General features: G+C 40.1%; 1 protein-coding gene across 3 annotated transcripts in view; it reads right to left on the bottom strand.

Moving 5' to 3' along the window:
* The window catches only part of Tcf20 (transcription factor 20), a 159,221-nt gene that overhangs the window by 26,935 nt on the left and 111,171 nt on the right, over nt 1-21,115 (bottom strand). The window lies entirely within an intron of this gene.

The following is a 21,115-nucleotide window of genomic DNA, read 5'->3' as shown; positions in this document are numbered from 1 at the left end:
ATAAATAAATAAATAAATAAATAAATAAATAAATAAATAAATTTATTCCTTATGTTTTACCTGAAGGAAAAAATAGCTTAATTCTCCCATACTGCAATTATTTAAAGTCTCTGCATAGCAAATGTCCTTGACTTAGGCGAGGTAAGTACAGTGTCAGAACCCAGACAAAACAGACCCCGTGATGGCTTCAGTTATCATTTAGCTCAGGCTAGCCTTCGATTTCTTTTCTTTTTATGGCTATCCTGGAACTTGCTCTATAGACTAGACAGAGATCTGCCTGCCTCAGCTTCCCAAATGCTGGGAATAAAGGTGTGCACCACCATCACCTAGCCCACTTTTCTTTCTTTGAGACAGGGTTTCACTTTGTAGCCTTGGCTACCCTGGAACTTCCTATGTGGGCCAGGTTGGTCTCAAACTCTAAAGTTCCACTTGCCTCTTCTAAGTACAAAGATTTGTTACCACCACACCCAACTAGATACTTTCTTCCAAAAGACACAGCATACTGAACTGATGAAGAAAGGTAAATTTTCATTTTCTTTTAATAGAAAAGGTAAAAATTATTTTCAAGCAACTCTGACAGAAAACATACAAACAAAAACAAAAAACCCTTCTATTTGTGAACATTATAACTTGTAAATTAATTACAAATGTCTTAGTTTCTGTGCACATTCAAACAGACATTCAGCTTGGTCTTTCACAAGTGTTTGTACTGTCTAGAGGCAGGGTCTAGAAGTGGCAAACTACAGGGATTGAGTCAAGTAGGAGGCATCTAATTCTCCTTTAAGGGAGGCTGCAAAGGAAAAACACTGCATGACTCTCTGTTCCCAGAACAGCACTTCCCTCTGAGATGTAACAGTGACCTGAATAATCATGCTGCTTAATGAACATCTTTGAGCAGCCTAGAGAGCTGCAGCAATTGGGTCAGAGCATTGTTAGTATACGGATGCCGATCAATTCTGGGCAAAACCTGCAGATTGCACTCTGTACCACTATATCCTACAGCTTTCAGTCACCACTGTGTTCTTCTGTTCTTACTTACAGTATTTATTCAGTCGTGTTTAGCCATCCCCTAAATTGGGAGGTCTTTCATTTCCTGACGAGGAGCACTGAAATACAGGCAGATGGAAGGAATGCAAGGTCTGCCATTTTAGAGACTTGGAGCAAACTAATGAAGTTGAGTCTTCCAATATTAGTTAAAAAGCTGAAACTGGGAAAAATGTGGGAAAAGTATTCATTTTTGGCTAACAATAAAAAGTTTATTCTCTTTTAATTATACCTCCTATATCTAGGGCAGAAACATCTGTTGATCTCACTATGCACTCTTACTAAATGACTGCAACATGGTCTCTATCCAAAGCATTACACCACCCATTACGGTCATAGGAGCATCTTCCTTTGATGCAACTCTTCATTTGATCAATTCTCTTTCCACAGGGCTTAAAAGTGTTGGTCAGGACCATTTAAGCTCTCATTTTTCCTTCCTTGCAGCAAGACACTCTCCTTAGGTTTCTCCATCAAAGTTCTCATCTGGGAGCACACTGTGTTTTGTCGTGCAGCCAACTCAGAGGGCCAAGGAAGTCAGACCTTTTTCTAGGACCATTTATTTGGTGCAAGAGGTATACAAATGTACTAGTTGCATTCATACCTCACAAGCTGTTTTACAGGTGTCAATTTCAGAACCTACTGCATTTATTAAATGCACAGTTGTGAGTACAAGAAATCAGCTACCAGCCGTATTAGCAGCACTCACTGGTTAAAGGCTACTTTTGTATTTAAGACAAGTTTCCAGGTTTGACTGGCATTTTAGAATGAACATGATTGGTTTAATGTGACTATTATTCAGGACCAAATCAGCAAAGGTCTAGTGATGTGGGATTTCCCTCTGTATGCTGTGATCACCATTAATGAATAAAGAACTGCTTTGAGCCTATTATAGCAGAGCAGGGAGGGGAATAGCAGAGCTAGGCGGAGAGGACTGGACTGAATGCTGGGAGGAAGAAGGATGGAGTCGGAGAGAAGCCATGGAGCCCCACTGGAGCCAGATGGAACTTTAGCCGGTAAGCCACAGCCACGTGGCAATACACAGATTAATAGAAATGGGTTAAATTTAGATGTAAGAGTTAGTCAATAAGAAGCTAGAGCTAATGGGCCAAGCAGTGTTTTAAATAGTATAGTTTCTATGTGATTATTCTGGGGCTGGGCAGCCGGGAACCAACCACCAGTCTCCTCCAACAGTCTAGTGAACAAAGGCCAAAAAAGTCATCATATCAACCTTATTTTTATAAAACAGGGAATTTGCTTTATCTTCCTTATAAAGTTGTGTAAAATCACTATAAGAGAATCTTACAAGCTACAAAGGAATGTAATTGTTTTGAACTATAAAATTCATAAAATATATCTTTGTACAAATGTTTTATTGGTACTCACTAATGTTAAGATCAAGTATAGTATACACTGTATAGTATGTATTGTATAGTTTAGTAAATTAAGACAAACTAAGTTATTTATCTATTAACTTATTTTTAAGTTTTTAAGACTTATTTATTAATTATGTATACAAGGTTCTTCCTGCATGTATGCCTTCAGGCCAGAAGAGGGCACTAGATCTCATTACTGATGGTTGTGAGCCACCATGTGGTTGCTGGGAATTGAACTCAGGACCTCTGGAAGAGCAGAGGAACCTGACTGGTCTAATACAAAGCTGAACAACCAATAGCTAGGCAGTGCTCTTAACCTCTGAGCCATCTCTCCAGCCCCAACTTATTTTTTTTCCTATTTACATCAGTGCCTAAAATAAGCAGACCATGGAGACCTGTTGGTTTTATAACAGCCTTTTCTAAGTGAGGCATTTCAGCATTTCATCTTTCTAAGGATGAGAAAAGCCAGCTCCTGCCAGCTTCATTCACACTCCTAGCAACTGTTTACTTTCATGGAACTTCCTCTGAGGTCTTCTTAATATGGTTGACCAATCCATATTAAGATTTTTTTAAAGTTTCTTGAAGCATTTTGCATTTGAAGATATTTAAAAAGGGACAAAAATACACTTGAACACATAACAAAACAGAACAATTAATAGGAGTCCAAAAACATTAAAAACTACGTAAGAAGGGGCTTACTGAGCTCAATCTGGGCAACCTGAGTTCTGTACGCCTTGTCAGGCTCTGCAGACAGTACCTGAATATTGAGTGATAAACAGACCTGCTGCTGTAGGAGGAGGCTGGAGGAGACCGCTTGGCTACTTGTTTGTTTCCCGGCCACCCAGATCCCCAAAATATTAATAAAGAAATTGTATTAATTAAAACACTGCTTGGCCCATTAGCTCTAGTTTCTTATTGGATAATTCTTACATCTTAATTTAAACCATCTCCATTAATCTGTGTACTGCAATGTGGCAGTGGCTTACCAGGTACACAGTGTCTGTCTCTGGCGGCTCCATGTTGTTCCTCTGACTCCCCACTCTTTCTCCCAGCATTAAGTTCCATCTTCCCTGCCTACCCAAGCTCTGCCGTATCAACAGGCCAAGGCAGTTTCTTTATTCATTAATGACAATTATAGCACACAAAGGGGACTCCTACATCAGGTACCAGTGCCCTGCTACTACTGCAGCCACAGGTCTTCAGCTAGCCTCACTCTTGTCATACAGCACTTCCCACCTAATGCTAGACTGTAGCTGTTGGAGACCCTAATGCTACAGGAGGCAAAGGATCAGATGTACTACACACAACCAGGAATCTACCAACCTACCTGCCCTACCTCCTCCAAGTCATCTGCTTTCCACAATGATTAGCAGAGGACAGAACACTTGCACACCTGTTTTAGTCTAACCATCATCTTCCAAAGAAAACAAAATGTAGGAACAGGGGCCAACAAGGACAGTTACTGGGTTTGGGATAGAGGGAGTCCCGGTATTGGAGGTAGGAATGCACACAAGAGGCTGACCTCAGACCAAAGGTCACAGGACCCAAGAGATGTAAAATATTATTTTAACTATGTAAAGATGTATTACATTTGTTTATACTATATTTGTTTAACTATGTAAAGAAGTTATTGCACTTGTTTTACCTTGACTGCCTAAGGAACCTGACTGGTCTAATACAAAGCTGAACAACCAATAGCTAGGCAGTAAAGGAATAGGTGGAGCTGGTGGGCAGACAGAATAAATGGGAAAGAATGAGAGAAGGGAAAGAAGAAAGAAGAGAATGAGGAAAAAGGAGAGGGGCACACATGTGGCCAGAAACCAGAGGCACTAGCCAGCCAGACATGAGAAGCAATGAAAGTAAGATATACAGAAGGAAAGAAAGGTAAAAAGCCCAAAAGCAAAACATAGATGAAGAGAAACAGGTTAAGTTATAAGAGCTAGCATACTGAGTTCCAAATCTGCCTATATAACAGAGTGAGAAACCCTATCTTAAAAAGTTAACTAAATCTTTGTTGGCAAACTTTAAGTAGGAAGATACGAATTCCATGAAACAAGCATTTCAGTCACTGTTGTTGGTTTTCCTACGTGTGCCTTCTGTATATGTCCTGAGGTACCTTGCTTGTTCTCCGCCTGCAATACAGAGCCTAAAAACAGATGAAGTGGTAGGTGTGGTGGCATAAAACTTAAATCCCATCACTTCAGAAGCCGAGGCAAACAGATTAACTCAAGGCCACCCTAGTTATAGCTAAGGCTATAAAGTGACACTCTGTCTCAAAAAATAATAAAAAATCAAATCATAGTTTAGTAAAAAAAGGTGATTCTTTAAAAAAAAAAAAAAAGATCAGATGAAGAACAGAAATAAGAATCTGAGCTAACACTGGGATGTGGAGTTGCACTGCTCACGGTAGCAGTACCTCTCCAGAAGGACTAATACTTGGCCTTACTTCTGACTTTGTGAGCCTGCTGTGTTTGTATGTGTTTGTCTGTCTTTAAGTCAGTAACATGGAGATAAATCTCCAGCTGAGAAAGGTGAAGGGGAATCTTTTGTTATATGAAGACATTGGTCAACATAAACTAACAGTAGTATTCCTAGTCACTTTCTATTACTTTCCATCCCAGCAGCTGGAGACCAGGTTGGAAGGGAGGGTAGGTAGTTGGCAAAGTGGTCTACTGCTAGAGACTAAGGTAAACCAGGCATGCTGTCCTACAACATACTTCCTTTGTAAATGTTAAACATTTTTACAGGTTCCGCACAATACCTTTACCTATGCTCAGTCATCCTGCTTTAGTGTGAACACGATGATAATATACAACATGTGAGATTATGGCAGGCACCAGTAATTATTCCTAACAAGTTGTCCATGAAAGGGAAAGCTCATGATTATCACACATGGACTGAACATCAACTGCCATTATAACAGATACAGGTACTAGCCACTTGTGGGTTTTAAATGCTCTGCCATTCGCTAACTCCAATTCTCTGCAGTTTATAGTCTTCAGGATCAGCAAAATAATTTTCAGGAGGTTTTTGCTTTTCTTTTTTTTCTTTCTTTTTTTTTTTCTAGACAGGGTTTCTCTGTGAAACAGTCCTGGCTGTCCTGGAACTCACTGTACAGACCAGACTGGCCTCAATCTCACAGAAATCCACCTGCATCTGCCTCCAATGGCTGGGATTAAAGGTGTGCACCACCACCGCCAATCTAAAGCAATTTCACAAACAAAATGCACCCACTTGTAACAATTTAAGGTAAATCCATTCTCCATTCCTTCTAGATATTAAAACATTACTCACAAGAGTTGCTTTAATCATGCTTCTCTTACACAAAGTGTACCCATGTTGTTATGCTAATACACTGTGAGAACCATGATTATTGTCTCAATACAGGCTTCACTAGTGATGTTCTGTGAGCGACACCCAGTTGGTTTGTTTTTTAATTAGTTTGTATTTTATCTTACCCACAGGTATAAATACTTTGTTAAAATAATTTTAATTTTACAGCCCAGGAAGAAAATCACACAACTTCTCTGAAAATATATTTTGTCTAAGTAAGTTTTTTCCATGTTAAGAGGTTAGAAAGGAAGGACTCTGGAGGAAGGACTAGGTTTAAGGCAGTAATCAGCACTTTCCTCTGCAAACTGAGAAAAGGCTGAACCCAGCAGGAGCAGCAACCAGCAGCAGCCCGTGATGAAGAGAGAACAACATCTTCTAAGTGTAGAAATACATCTTATAGACAGAGCTTAAAAACCTACCTCTAAGCTTCTTAATTTTTTTACCCTTTGTTCAAACAGTGAAGTGGCTGGGTAAAAAGAATGGTTATGTTTTGTGCTTTGTGAAGCTAAAATTCAGATGAAAGCTGAAATCACCAACCAGGGAAGTGACTCTTTATAGCACTGTTTCTCTCTAGGGCTCAGTCCACCTGTGAGCTCAGTATACATGCCCAGAAAGCCAATTACTAAGCTGCTTATGAGGCACCCAAATAGTAATGACTATGTTTTGACACACTTATCTGCCACAATCAGACACCTGTAATAGGATTTCTAGCCTATGAAGATAATACTGAAACACAATCTCCAAAGACCATACCAATGTTCTGCACTAAGAGCCTTTATTTTTGACTCTCTGTATACTTACATTTTCATTTAATTTTCCCTTTCTTGCCCAGGCCACTGCCTATCTCCCCAACACTGTCATCTCTGTAAACTTTCATCTGAGTAACTAAGACTTTATAATCATCTCCTAGAAGTCCCATCCCTAAATATAGGAGCTAAATAACGCATGAGGAATGAGTTTCCATCCTCTCCATACTTCGCGGCTGGAATTAAATTTCAACACTGAAATGTTGGGAGACACTCAACCATATGGAAATGGTAGCATATTTAAGCTACTGCCAATAAAACTGCCTATATATCATGGTTCCCACACTCCATTAACCCTTGCCCCCAACCTCATAGCCAGGCCTTAGGGACCATCACTTGATTGTGAAGTGATAATATGAGGTACACTGAGCACATTTCAGGTCACTCTGACTTTCACAGGCATTCTCACACAAGGCCCTTTTATTCCTGGTAACCTGTATTGGAAGGCAAAAGCTTTCAAGAGCACGGTAGTGCTAAAGTCTGTGACCAACTCACCAATACTAAGTTCTCTGAAATGACATCTTAGTTTTTCTAAGTATGATTTTGTCAATTGCAGCTGCCCTTCCCAAAGTGAAAGGTGTATTACAAATGAAGACTAAGGATACAACACTTGGAGACTGCACAGCTCCAAATGTAATGATTACAAGTCCAATCCACTACACTTCATTCTGTTTCAGACTCTCCCAGGAAGAAGACAGTAAAAGGCCAAGGGTACTTCAACAGATAAAGAAAATGGAAACTTCCAAGTAACATGACAAGGTTAGAAACTCAGAATGATTAAAATGCTTCTCTCTGTCATTTGTATGTATAGTGTACATGCATGTATTGGGCCAAGGATCGACATCCAGTGTCTTTTTCTCCATCTTTTCTTTGCGGGGGGGGGGGGGGGGTTTGCACAGGAGAAAGGACATCAAATCCCGAGAGTGGAATTATAGATACTTGTGAGCAGTCATGTGGGTCCTCTGGAAAAACAGCCAATACTTTAAACCACTGAGCCACCTCTCTAGCACAATATCTCCTGAAGGGGGCGTGGTCCACAGGCTAACTGCTAATGATTGCTACTGCCTGAGATGCATATGGGAGAGGAAGGAAGCAACAGTGAGACAGCCAGGAGAAGAAGCTGGTCGGATTAAAAATGAAAAATGCAATGTACTCTTGGATCACAAGCTTTTGAGGGCACAGTAGAAGAGCCTGGGAAAGCAAGAGACTGTGGATTTTTTTTTTTGTTGTTTTGTTTTTTTTGTTTTTCGAGACAGGGTTTCTCTGTGGCTTTGGAGCCTGTCCTGGAACTAGCTCTGTAGACCAGGCTGGTCTCGAACTCACAGAGATCCGCCTGCCTCTGCCTCCCGAGTGCTGGGATTAAAGGCGTGAGCCACCATTGCCCAGCTGAGACTGTGGATCTTGATGTATACTAATATATACTGATTTCATTTGCCACTAAATCTTAAAAACACTCAAGTCAATCCAATAGCAGAGGGTCTGAGTGTGTAGGACTCTGGACAGGGCAGACTTAGGCTCAAGTCAGGTGAGCTTCTTGGTGCTTACACGAATTCATACCACCAAGGGACCGTGGCTTCACAGCATTTATACAGGTGTTGACATAAGCTGTTGACAAGCTACAATGCCACTTGGCTGAAAAGAAATTAGGAAACCATCCATAAGAACCCTTCAACTGGAAATGATCACACTTTTAACATACACAAGAGGTATCCTTGAACTAATAGAGATTAAGATACAAATCCTTGTTTCCTTCACAATTGTTCTTCCTCCAAGACTTCCTGTTTTAAGGAATGGCACTGCATACTGGTGGACTGTTTTCATTCCCTCTAAAGTGTTCTCTGATCCCAAGGCCGACTCTTCATTCTCCTCTCAGATTCTCAGAAAGACTTTTCCTGATCATATATAGCAATCTCCTAGTCTTCATCATATGGCTTCATTTCACTTTCTTGAGATGATTTATTCCTAGCACATAATGAATCCTGATTAGATACTAGGTAGATGAATGGAGTATTTTGTGCTGGTAAAGCAGGATAGGCATGCATACCCAGGTTTCAGAAAGATAACCTCAGGGACTAGAGAATGGGCTCAGCAGCTAAAAGCACTTCTTTGCATACATGAGGACTTTCGAAATTTGGATCCTAGCACCACATTCACAAGCTGGGTGATGACAAGGATGATGGAAACAAAAGGATCAATGGAACTGGCTGGCTTCTAACCTAGCCAAAACATAAGCCCCAAGTTTGAGACCCTGGCTCAGACAAACAGGAAGAGAGTGATAAGCAAAAGAACACCTAATATCTAGAGTCTCGGATACCTGTAAACATCACATATATACACACGGGCGCCCACGCACGCACACACACCCCTTAAAACAAAACAAACAAAAAAAGAAACCAAGACAGATCTGCTCAGCATAGAGAATGGACCAATGCAATCAAATGACAATATGAGGAAACCAGTGAAGATCATTCTGACGGGAGAATAAAGGCTTCAGCCATGACTATCTCATGACTGGAGTTAAGAGATAGAAAGATTTGAGTTATTTAGGAAGCAATCAACAGAATATAGTAACTGATGAGAGGAGTCTAAGATAATTTCCAGGCTTATGGGTGGTGGGGTAGGAAACAAGGTATGGTACACTAGCACCTTTATGTTCTGGTTGCAAGACTTTATCAGCTGGACTGGCAGACCTACAACTTATGTTCAGAGTGTCATGAGATCATGCTTTTACACAGGGAACATTTTCTTAATATGGCAGTCTGCTGCCACCATCATCACCAGGTTAGGACTCAAATGTTCACCAAAAGGCAGACACTAAACATATAAAAAAAACCTTGCACAAAGGAGAACTTACATGAAGGTCCCTGACATATTACACTTAAAAAACAAGCACAGGGACAAGGAATTAAGATTACCACTGGTTGTCCAACTCTTATGCATTAATCTTTTCCCTAAGAACTGACCATATCTATATATCTCCACTTACATTACCATCATCAAAACACATCTTTCTATCTCTATAAAGTGGCTCTAGGGTTGTAAAGTTGGAAGAGCATTTGTTGTTGCTTTTCCAAAGGATCTAAGTTCAGTTTCCAGCACCCAGGTCAAACAACTCACACCTGCCTGTATCTCTAGCTCCAGAATACTCTCTTCTGGCTTCCTTAAACATATTATACATAATATATTCCTTAAATATATTATATGACACATGTGACATACATTCACAAAAGCACACACATTCTCTATCTGTCTGTCTGTCTGTCTGTCTATAGGCTTCAACTTATCTTAACATTAGCACCAATTAAGTGCCGTGGTCCCCACATCCTGTTAATCTGTATATGCACTAAGAAACAACCTGACTTGGGCAAGGCCTCAAGAGACCTCATCTGTGCAGTTACAATGCAGACAAGCCTGTGGCTACTGCAGCAATTCAGACAGAAGGGTAAGGACTAAGTGTATGTGTAACCAGTGTTACTAAAATGTTACTTACTGCTATGAAGTAGGGACAGAGCATCAGGTGAGCAGACTTTGAGGTCAATGTATTTCCTTAGTTTGGGTTGGTCTAATATTTTAAGACAAGGTCTCATTATGTAGGCCAAGCTAACCTCAAAACCATGATCCTCTTGCCTTAGTCTGCGAGGTGTTAGGATTACACCATGCTTCACCTTCAATGTGCTTTCAAGAATAAAGGTGAATTAGAGCATCCAGACTTGCTTTCTGAGATGGAGGTGCAAAGTCTCAAACTACTAAATAGTCTTTGTGTAGAGGAGCTGTCCTTTTCAGAGTATTAATATACTTTTATTTCTACAACTCTACAAATTCAACAAAGGGAATCATCTAGCAATTATCATTTTGCTTCTAATTATTACCCTGCTAAAGCACTTTAAAATATTTTTGTATAGGCCAGAGCCAGAGACTGCTGAGGGTCCAGACATGAATCTGGGAGTAGACCTAAGCCAACACCCCAGTGAGTCTGGGTGTGAGTCTAGGACCTCCCAGGAACTAGGCCTGAGCCAGGACCTCTGCCAGTCTGGGCGTGAGTGAACCTAGGTCCTCTGAGGGAATAGGCAGGAACCAGAGATCTGAGGGGAGGGGAGGACAGGCGCGAGTCTGGGACCTCAGAGAGAGGAGGCCTGAGCCAGGACCTCTGTGGGTTCGGGCATTGGTCTGGGACGTCAAAGGGAATAGGGAGAACCTGGAACCTCTGCGGGTCTGAGAGTGAGTCTGGGACCTCTGAGGAAGTAAGCAGGTCCTCTGCAGGTCCAGGTGCATCCGAGCCTGGGACCTCTGAAGCAGTAGACTGTAACCAGAAACCTTTCCAGATCCAACTCCCAGGAGGGAATCCAGACCAGGATCTACAGATACAGGTCAAAACCAGTAACCTAGACCAAAGTTGCCCAGAGGCAAGGAACTCCACCTTGGGCAACAAATTCCATAGGAGTGGGACATTTGAGCTGCCTCACAAGAGGGCCTGAAGAAACAAGCTCCACTGGGAACAGAAGCCAGGAGCAATTCCAGTCCTGGGAGCCAACCCAGTCCCAGAACACTAGAGGATCAGGATTGAGCCAGCCAGTGACCAGATCCAGGATCAGTGATCTCCACCAGAACAGGTCTAATAACAAGCCAGAGACTTTTGCAGGAGGGGATCCAGACCAGGATTTACAAAAACAGATCAAAGCCAACAACCAGGGCCAACTTAAGCCTTAGACAGCAAACTCCAACGAAGCAGAGCAAAGCACAGGAGCACTGAGTATCTCCACAAACAGGAGTAACCAACTGGGTAACTAGAACTGTGGCACTGACTAGCCCCCACCACACCTATTAGAGGAAAAGGTAAGATCACATGCTACACCACAAAGAGCAACACAATACCAGTAAAACCTAAAGACCCTACAACAGAAAGACCTGAACAACCAAATATGGATGAATCAGAAGAAAATGACCTAAAAAATAACTTCAAGAGAATGTTTGAAATTCTTAAAGATGAAATGGGAAATTCCCTTAAAGAAATGGAGGAAAAGACAAAAAATTGGAAGATATCAGCAAATCACTTAAAGAAAACCAAGAAAAAGAAAACAAACATATATATTATATGTGTGTACACACACACACACACACACACACACACACACACGGATGGAGATATATATATCCAGGACTTGAAAACTGAAATAGAAACAATAAAGAAAACACAAAACAAATCGTGAGAAAAAGATCAGGAACCACAAACGCAAGCATGAACAGCAGAATACAAGACATGGAAGAGAGAATCTCAAGCACTGAAGATACAATAGAGGAAACAGACTCATCAGATAAAGAAAACATTAAATCTAACAAAAGCTTAGTCCAAAAATATCCATGAAATATGGGACACCGTAAAAAGGCCTAATCTTAGAATACTAGGTATAGAAGCCGTTGTTCAATTCAAAGGCACAGAAAATTTATTTAACGAAATCATAGAAGAAAACTTTCCCTACCTAAAGAAAGATATGCCTATTAAGATACAAGAAGCTTACAGAACACCAAATAGACTGGATCCAAACAAATGGTCCTCTCACCACATAATAATCAAAACACTAAACATACAGAGTAAAGAAAGAATATTAAGAGCTGCAAAAGAAAAAGGCCAAGCAACATATAAAGGCAAACCTATCAGAATTACACCTGACTTCTCAGTGGAGACAATGAAAGCCAAAAGGTCATGGTCAAGCATTATGCAGACATTAAGAGACCACAGATGCCAGCCCAGACTACTATGCCCAGCAAAACTGTCGATCACCATAGAAGGACAAACAAGATATTCTGTGACAAATCTAGATTTCACCAATACCTAGCCACAAACCCAGCCCTACACAAAATGCTAGAGGAGAACTCCAACCCAAGGAAGATAGCTACACCAACAAAAACACAGACAATTGATGATCTCATTAGAGCAAATCCCAAAGAAAAAAAATGCATAAATTAACATCACCAACGATGAAAACTAAATTAACAGGAGCTAGAAACCACTGATCATTAATATTCCTTAATGTAATGGACTCAACTCACCTATAAAAAGGCACAGGCTAACAGATTGGATATGAAAACAGAATCCATCCCTCTTCTGCATACAAGAAACGCATCTCAACCTCGAAGACAGACATCATCTCAGAGTACAGGGTTGGGGGAAAATATACCAATCAAATGGACCTAAGAAACAAACGGGTGTAGCTATCCTAATATCTAACAAAATAGACTTCAAGCTATAATCAGTCAAAAGAGACAAAAAAGGTCATTTCATATTAGTCACAGGAAAAAATCCATCAAGAGGAAATTTCAATACTGAACATCTATGCCCCAAATACAAGGGCACCCTCATATGTCAAACAAACAATTCTAAAGCTTAAATCATACATTAAACCTCAAACACTAATACTTCAACACTCCCCTCTCACCACTGGACAGGTCAATCAGACAAAAATGAACAGGAGAAATAGGAGAACAGATGTTATGACTCAAGTAGACTTAACAGACATCTATAGAATATTCCATCCAAACAGAAAAGAATATACCTCTTCTCAGCACCTCATGGAACCTGCTCAAAAATTGAGCACATACTTGGTAACAAAACAAACCTCAACAAAAATAAAAAAAAAATAAATAAACTGGAATAACCCAATGTACCTTATCAGATCACCATGGTATAAAACTAGAAGTCACTGGTAATATTCAAGATAGTCATCAGTCTGACTATGGGACAAGGCCAGTTCAGGCACCCTCTCCTCCACTGCCCAGGGTCCTAGCTGGGGACATCCCCGTGGACACCTTCCAAGCCTCTTGCCAACCCAAAAATGACTCCCTTAATTAAGGTATCTTCTTCCCTGCTCCGATATCCATCCTTCCTCCATCTCAACCATCCCACTCCCCCAAGCTCTCCCCAACCCTCCCCTTCTCCCTTCTCTCTCCCCCTCTCCCTTCACCCCACCCCACCCCCATGCTACCAACTTTTGCCTGGCGATCTTGTCTGCTTCCAATTTCCAGGAGGATCTACATATGTTTTTCTTTGGGTTCACCTTACTACTTAGCTTTTCTAGGATCTCAAACTTGTCCTTTGTTTATGGCTAGAATCCACTAATGAGTACATACCATATCCATATTTTTGGGTCTGGGTTACCTCACTCAGGATAGAACCTTCGCCTGGCGACAGATGGAGATAGAGACAGAGACCTACACTGGAGCACTGGACTGAGCTCCCAAGGTCCAGTTGAAGAGCAGAAGGAGGGAAAATATGAGCAAGGAAGTCAGGACCGCAAGGGGTTGGTCCACCCACTGAGACACTGTGCCTGCTCTAATGGGAGCTCAGGAAAGCCAGCTGGACTGGGACTGAAGGAGCATGGGATCAAACTGGACCCTCTGAATGTGGCTCACAATTGGGGCAGACTGAGAGACCAATGATAATGGCACTGGGACTTGTCTTTACTGCATGTACTGGCTTTTTGGGATCCTAGTCTATTTGGATGCACACCTTCCTAAGCCTGGATGGAGGGGGGAAGGGCCTTGGACTTCCCACAGGGCAGGGTACCCTGCCCTCTCTTAGGACTGGAGGGGGAGGGGGAAGAAGAAGGGAGAGGGAAATGGGAGAAGGGGGAAGAAGAGGAAATTTTGAATGGTATTATCTATAAGGCAATAAAAATTAAAAAATTAATTAAAAAAGTAAAAAAAATTAAACTAGAAGTCAACAGCAATACTAATTCCAGAAAACCCACAAAAATGAAAATTAAACAATGCAGGGGCTGGAGAGATGGCTCAGAGGTTAAGAGCATTGCCTGCTCTTCCAAAGGTCCTGAGTTCAATTCCCAGCAACCACATGGTGGCTCACAACCATCTGTAATGGGGTTTGGTGCCCTCTTCTGGCCTACAGGCATACACACAGACAGAATATTGTATACATAATAAATAAATAAATATTTTTTAAAAAAGACAATTAAACAATGCTCACCTGAATCATCAATGGGTCAAGGAAGAAATAAAGGGGGAAATTAAAGACTTCCTAAAATTCAATGAAAATGACCACACAACATACCCAAATTTATGGGACACAATGAAAGCAGTGTTGAAAGGCAAGTTCATAGCACTAAAAAACTACATAAAGAAGCTGGAAACATCTCACACTAGTGAATTAACAGAACATTTGAAAACTTTAGAACAAAAAGAAGCAAACTCACCTAAGAGAACTAGATAGGAGGAAATAATCAGATTGAGAGCTGAAATCAACAAAATAGAAACAAAGAAAACAATACAAAGAATCAATGAAACAAAGAGTTGGTTCTTCAAGAAAAATCAACAAAATAGGCAAACCTTTATCCAAACTAATCAAAAAGCAGAGAGAGAATATCCAAATTAACAAAATCAGAAATGAAAAGGGGGACAAAACAACAGACACGGAGGAAATATAGAGGATCATCAGGTCATATTTTGAAAACCTGTACTCCACAAAATTAGAAAACTTAAAGTAAATGGACAACTTTCTGTATAAATATTACTTACCAAAATTAAATCACGACCAGATAAGCAAATTAAACAGACCTATAACTGCTGAAGAAATAGAAACAGTCATCAAAAGTCTCCCAGCCAAAAAAAGCCCAGAACCAGATGGTTTCAGCTCAGAATTCTACAAGACTTTCAAAGAAGAATACCAATACTCCTCAAATTATTCCACACAACAGCAACAGAAGGAACACTGCCAAACTCTTTTTATGAGGCTACAATTACAATTACAACCTTCCTCAAGACCCAGTAACACCACTTTTGGATATATAACCAAAGAATGCTCAATCGTGCCACAAGAACATGTGCTCAACTGTGTTCATAGCAGCTTTGTTTGTCATGGCCAGAACCTGAAAACAACCTAAATGCCCCTCGATGGAAGAATGGATAAGGAAAATGTGGTATATTTACACAATGGAGTACTACGCAGCAGAAAAAAATGGCGGCTTGAATTTTGCAGGAAAATGGATGGAGCTAGAAAACATTAGTTTGAGTGAGGTAACCCAGACACAGCAAGACAATTATCACATGTACTCACTCATAGGTGGTTTTTAAGCATAAAGCAAAGAAAGCCAGCCTACAAACCACAATCCTAGAGAACTTAGACAACAATGCGGAAACTAAGTAAGAGAGACTTACATAGATCTAATCTACATGGGAAGTAGAAAGTAGAAAAAGACAAGATCTCCTGAGTAAATTGGGAGCATAGGGACCTTGGGGGAGGGTTGAAGGGGGGAGGAGAGGCAGGGAGGGGAGCAGAGAAAAATGTAGAGCTCAATAAATATCAATAAAAAATGCAAAAATGTTTTAAAAATTTTATTTTTGTATAAAGTAACTTTTACTAAAAACAGAGGCCTGACAACTGAACCAAAAAAAACAAATTTCAATGAAATGGTGGTGAATTCCACTTCTATCCAAGGGATTTCTATCTTTTGAGATTCAAGTTGATTTGTAACTTTGTTCATTTGCACCAACTATGGGGGAGTTTGTAAGTTCTCTTTATTCATTTCTTGACAGTATGTGCCAACATTTTTCTAATGAAGCATCAGATTCTAAGTGTCTACAGCTCAAATAAATCTACCAAGCCTGGCTTACTTCATGAATCAGGAGTAATGTGACCCTAGGCCATGACTGTATCAGATGCAGTCCTGTCTTCTTCTTTGTATTTTCTTCTATCTCCTGTTCCCTGTAAGCGAAACTATGCCAGGCCGTTAGAGAAAACATACATCCATAGCTTCAGTTCCCACTTCAAAATCCATTTGACTAAACAGTAAAGTAGTGAACTTTGTCTCTTTCCAATTGAACGTTCAAAGGCCTTAAGCTGCATTCTAGGAATTCTGGGAAATAGCTGCTACTGTGCAAAACAGGGAAGGGTCTTTAGGCCAGTAAAATGAATGAGTCACCTCAGTTCTCACCACGGTCAAGTATGATGTTAGTTTCCTAATACTATGCTGTGAACTATCTTGTGAGGATTACAAAGAAACCCCCAACAGTCATAGTTTTGTTCTGACTGTTATCTTGCTGCCAACACTAACTTCAAGCTGGCTATGTACCCAAGCATGACCTAGAATTCTTGATCCTCCTCCCAAGTACAGAGTATGTGACACAAAGCTCAGCTGGAAAACAGTAAATTGCCCTTCCTATCCCCTCTTCCAATTACATCATAATGTAGCTTATGAGATAATAAGAATAACAAGTTCTTTGCTCTCTTTTCAAGGCTTTTCTCTGTGGGGACTTTCTTTAGCCATACCTTATGATTTCCTATTTTACTTGGCTTGGATTTAAAAATTTACATTTGCTGGGCAGTGGTGGCGCACGCCTTTAATCCCAGCATTCGGGAGGCAGAGGCAGGTGGATCTCTGTGAGTTCAAGGCCAGCCTGGTCTACAAGAGCTAGTTCCAGGACAGGAACCAAAAGCTATGGAGAAACCCTGTCTCGAAAAATACAAAAAAATAAAATATAAATAAAAATAAAAAATAAAATAAAATAAATAAATAAAAATTTACATTTTGGTGATGGTGAGATGGCTTGGTGATAAAGGCACTAACTGTCAAGCCTGATGACCTAAATTCAATCCCTGGGACCTATGTGGTAGAAAAAAGAACTCTTGCTTCTCTGACCTCCCCAGTAGTCTATGACACCTCCCTTCTCTTAAAAGATAATTTTAATTTTTCAAGTTTACTATTTTTACATTTATTTCAAAAGCTAAATAAAAATAATCAGTCCTTATTTAAAAACTCTATACTAAAGCCTACTGCTGACTTAATCAGGTCTTTTGAACTAAAATGCTTCCATATTTAGTTTTTCTTTTTTAAAAATATTTATTTATTTATTATGTACACAATATTCTGTCTGTATGTCTGCAGGCCAAAAGAGGGCACCAGATCCCATTACAGATGGCTGTGAGCTACCATGTGGTTGCTGGGAATTGAACTCAGGACCTTTGGAAGAGCAGGCAATGCTCTTAACCGCTGAGCCATCTCTCCAGCCCTAGTTTTTCTTCTGTTAACAACACATCAATTATAAACTTTTCTCCTCTTTTCCATTACTGGTGTGCTTCCATGTGCCCTGTTGTCCATCCCAGCCACTTGCTCAAAAAGCTAGAACCTTAGCAGCTATACCTAGGCCCCTGCACTTACCTTTAGCTGCCCTATCTAGCTAGTATAAAATCTGTCCAGTATAAATCCTAAAACATTTTGAGTCTATCCCCTCTGATTTTCTTTTCTCCTTCATATTCAGATGGCATCAACCACATTCTTTCTAACTCCTCTACTTGCCACTCACTTCTTCCTTCCTTTCTTGAGCTTCTTCATTACACAAACCTGGCCACATAGTTCCTATGTTTATAAATCTCTCTAGGTGTATGGAGATGTCCATCAATTGAAAGCCATTAGGATTACCTTAAAGCACATTGGCGCCCTCTAGAGTTCACACTTCATTAACTAAGTAGGGATTAGACATAGGTAGAGAGGTATTTGCCCTGATATAACACACACTCAACAGTTTGAATCTCCATTATAATACTAGTATTTTGAAAAGGTTTACTTAAAAGGGGGGGGCACCTTTATTCCTAGCATTGAGGAGGTAGAGGCAAGTGGATTCTGTGAGTTTGAGGCCCACCTGGCCTACTATTATTTATAGTGAGTTCCAGGACAGCCAGGGCTATGTAGAAAGATCTGCTTCAAAAAACAAAACACAAAAATCCATTATAGACTAGGGATATAGCTCAGTGGTAGATACTTGAATAGCATGTACAAGTCCCTGGGTTAAACAACTTCATTACCAGGCAGACTTTATTCATCCTTTGATAGATCTTCTTGACTTAAACCTCACTGAAAACTCCTCACAGAAACACTCAGAGCAGTGCATCCTAAGAGATTATAGATGAGGTCAAGCTGAAAATTTAAATTCACCACCACAGAGTTCCTTGAACTTTCTTATATACAGAGATTAATGGCTTTATCGGATTTTTGTTTTGTTTTGCTGTTTTTCAAGACTTTCTCTGTGTAACAGCCCTAGTTGTCCAGGAACTCACTTTGCAGATGAGGCTGGCCTCAAACTCATAAAGATCCTCCTGCCTCTGACTCCTGAGTACTGGGATTTAAGGCATGCACCACCACACCCAGCCATGTGTCTTTGTTTTATGGGACAGTGTCTTGCTATAATGATAGGACTGGAACTCACTATGTAGATGGGGCTAGCCTCAAACTCACAAAGATCCACCTGCTTCTGCCAAAACAAAGTCAGTCAGTTGTGACAATGAATGTTAATTAAAATCCCTGCAGTTGGGAAGCTGAAGCAGGAGGAACAGGAATTCAAGGACAGTCTATGCTACATAGCATTAACATGAAAGCCAATTAATCTGACTTTTAAGTATAATAAAATGCCATTACTTTCTCTTCCTTTTCCCATTTTACTGAGTAGTTGACCAAGAATACAGATGTTCAAGTGTTCTGAAAAGTTAAGTTTAAAATACAAAGCTAGTATTCTCATCTTAAGGTGAGATGTAAAATAAACAGAAGAGTAGAAGAGTTAGGAAATGAGCTGAAAGCTGCAGAGACTGAAGAGAGGTGAGCTGCTGGTGTGTCAGAGAATGACATGTGCGGCCTTGATGGAACTATGGCAGAGGCATATGAAACTTAAAAACAGAGCTCCAGCTCAAATCTACAACAAAGAAGCACTGAGTCAAATGACCTTTCCATCATTCTCCTTAAATGAAGCATTTCAAATTTCTATCCTTTAAAGAATAAAATTAAAGCACTTCTGAAACAGTTGTGATCACAACTCCAGTTCTAAAAAACAAAAAGAAGTATTTCCATCACCTAAGTCCCAGGGATTGAACTCAAGTTTGGCACCAATCACCATTACCTGCTGAACCATCTCAAGGGCTCTCAAATGCTCGGGGATTTTTGTTATTGTCATTGTTGTTTTGTTTTTGTTTTTTTAAACATTCAATCACTAAACTGTGAAAGGAGGGGGATTAGAAAAGACATTATCACATTTATTTTATCTGTTCCAATTATAACATTTCAGATTTTATTTTAGGATCAAATCTGACAAGTAGTAGGCTAACATTTTGAGTAGCAATTTTAATGTTTTCACTTAAATGCTATTCACTGGTCACACTTCAGAGGAAGGAGCTAATTGTGATTTAAGGTAGCTCCATCATTTATAGTCTTTTACTTTCTGTAACACTGACTACAAATTTAGACACAGAGTATGGGATTGAGCCTGATTATTGGTGGTGACCAATAATCTGATTAAATAATAGTAGGCTGAAATATGTTTACGCACATGGTCTCTTGCCACAAAGGGAAGTGTGTAAATTCCCAGGTATACTGCTAGATTTGTCAACTTGACATAGGTAGAGTCATTTGGGAAGATAACCTAAATTGATAAAATGCCTCTACCAGATTTGCCTTCAGACAAGTCTCTAGTGTGTTTTTAAATTAGTTATTGATGTGGTAGGGTCAGACCCAATGCAGGTGATGCCATAGAGCCAGTGGTCATGAATTATAAGCAAATATGCTGAGCAAGCCAGTAAGCAGCCTCTACATCAGTTCCCACCTCCTGGTTCCTGCTCTGACTTCCCTAGATGATGGACCATCAATTCTAAGATAAAATAAATCCTTTCCTCCCCAAGTTGTTTTTGGTTATGGTGTTTTGTCACAGCAGTAAAAACCCTAACTAAGACATGAGGCTAATGGTGAAGTAAGAAAACATACAAATTCTGAAAGCTGGAAATTGGATTAGGAAGTAAATGATCCAGTGAGTTCAAAGGAAGCAAAGAGTAAAGTATAAAAGAAAACAATTAGCCAGGCATGCTAGCCAACACTTTTAATCCCAAAACCAGAGAGGCAGAGACAAGCGGATCTCTGAGTTCCAGGCTAGCCTGATCTACAGGGTGAGTTCCAGGACAGCCTGTTACACAGATATACCCTGTCTGGAAAAAAAAAGAAAAAAAAAAGAAAAAAAAAAAAGAGGAACAGCTAGAAAGACAAATGACCTTGTGACACAGAACCTAGGAAGGCCCAGGTCCTTGTATGTGAGGTAGGGCTGGAAAATGGGAGCACTAGCTAGAAGTCTGAGATAAGAAGTAAAATTCCCTAACTCAAACCAACTTAATGAGAAGAACTGTTCTTCCTAGGGGAACAGGTACTATATTGATAACAAGTGGGAAGATGTCAAGGTCTACACAGTGAATGCTTTGTCCATACTGTAACAGAAACTTCTAAATAATCATTTTTAGCATCTTTTTCTGAGTGAGCAGTCATGAGCAACCAAACATTTTGGTTGAGTTTGAGACCAGCCTGAACTATGGATCTAGTTCCAGAACAGCCAGGACTACACAGAAAGAAAGAAAGAAAGAAAGAAAGAAAGAAAGAAAGAAAGAAAGAAAGAAAGAAAGAAAGAAAGAGAGAGAGAAAAAAAGAGAGAAAGAAACTTCTAAATAATCATTTTTAGCATCTTTTTCTGAGTGAGCAGTCATGAGCAACCAAACATTTTGGTTGAGTTTGAGACCAGCCTGAACTA

Source organism: Microtus ochrogaster, chromosome 15 (assembly GCF_000317375.1).
Source record: "Microtus ochrogaster isolate Prairie Vole_2 chromosome 15, MicOch1.0, whole genome shotgun sequence".
Taxonomy (NCBI): domain Eukaryota; kingdom Metazoa; phylum Chordata; class Mammalia; order Rodentia; family Cricetidae; genus Microtus; species Microtus ochrogaster.
Note: the sequence above shows the minus strand (reverse complement) of the source record. Positions and strands in the feature narration are given on the sequence as shown.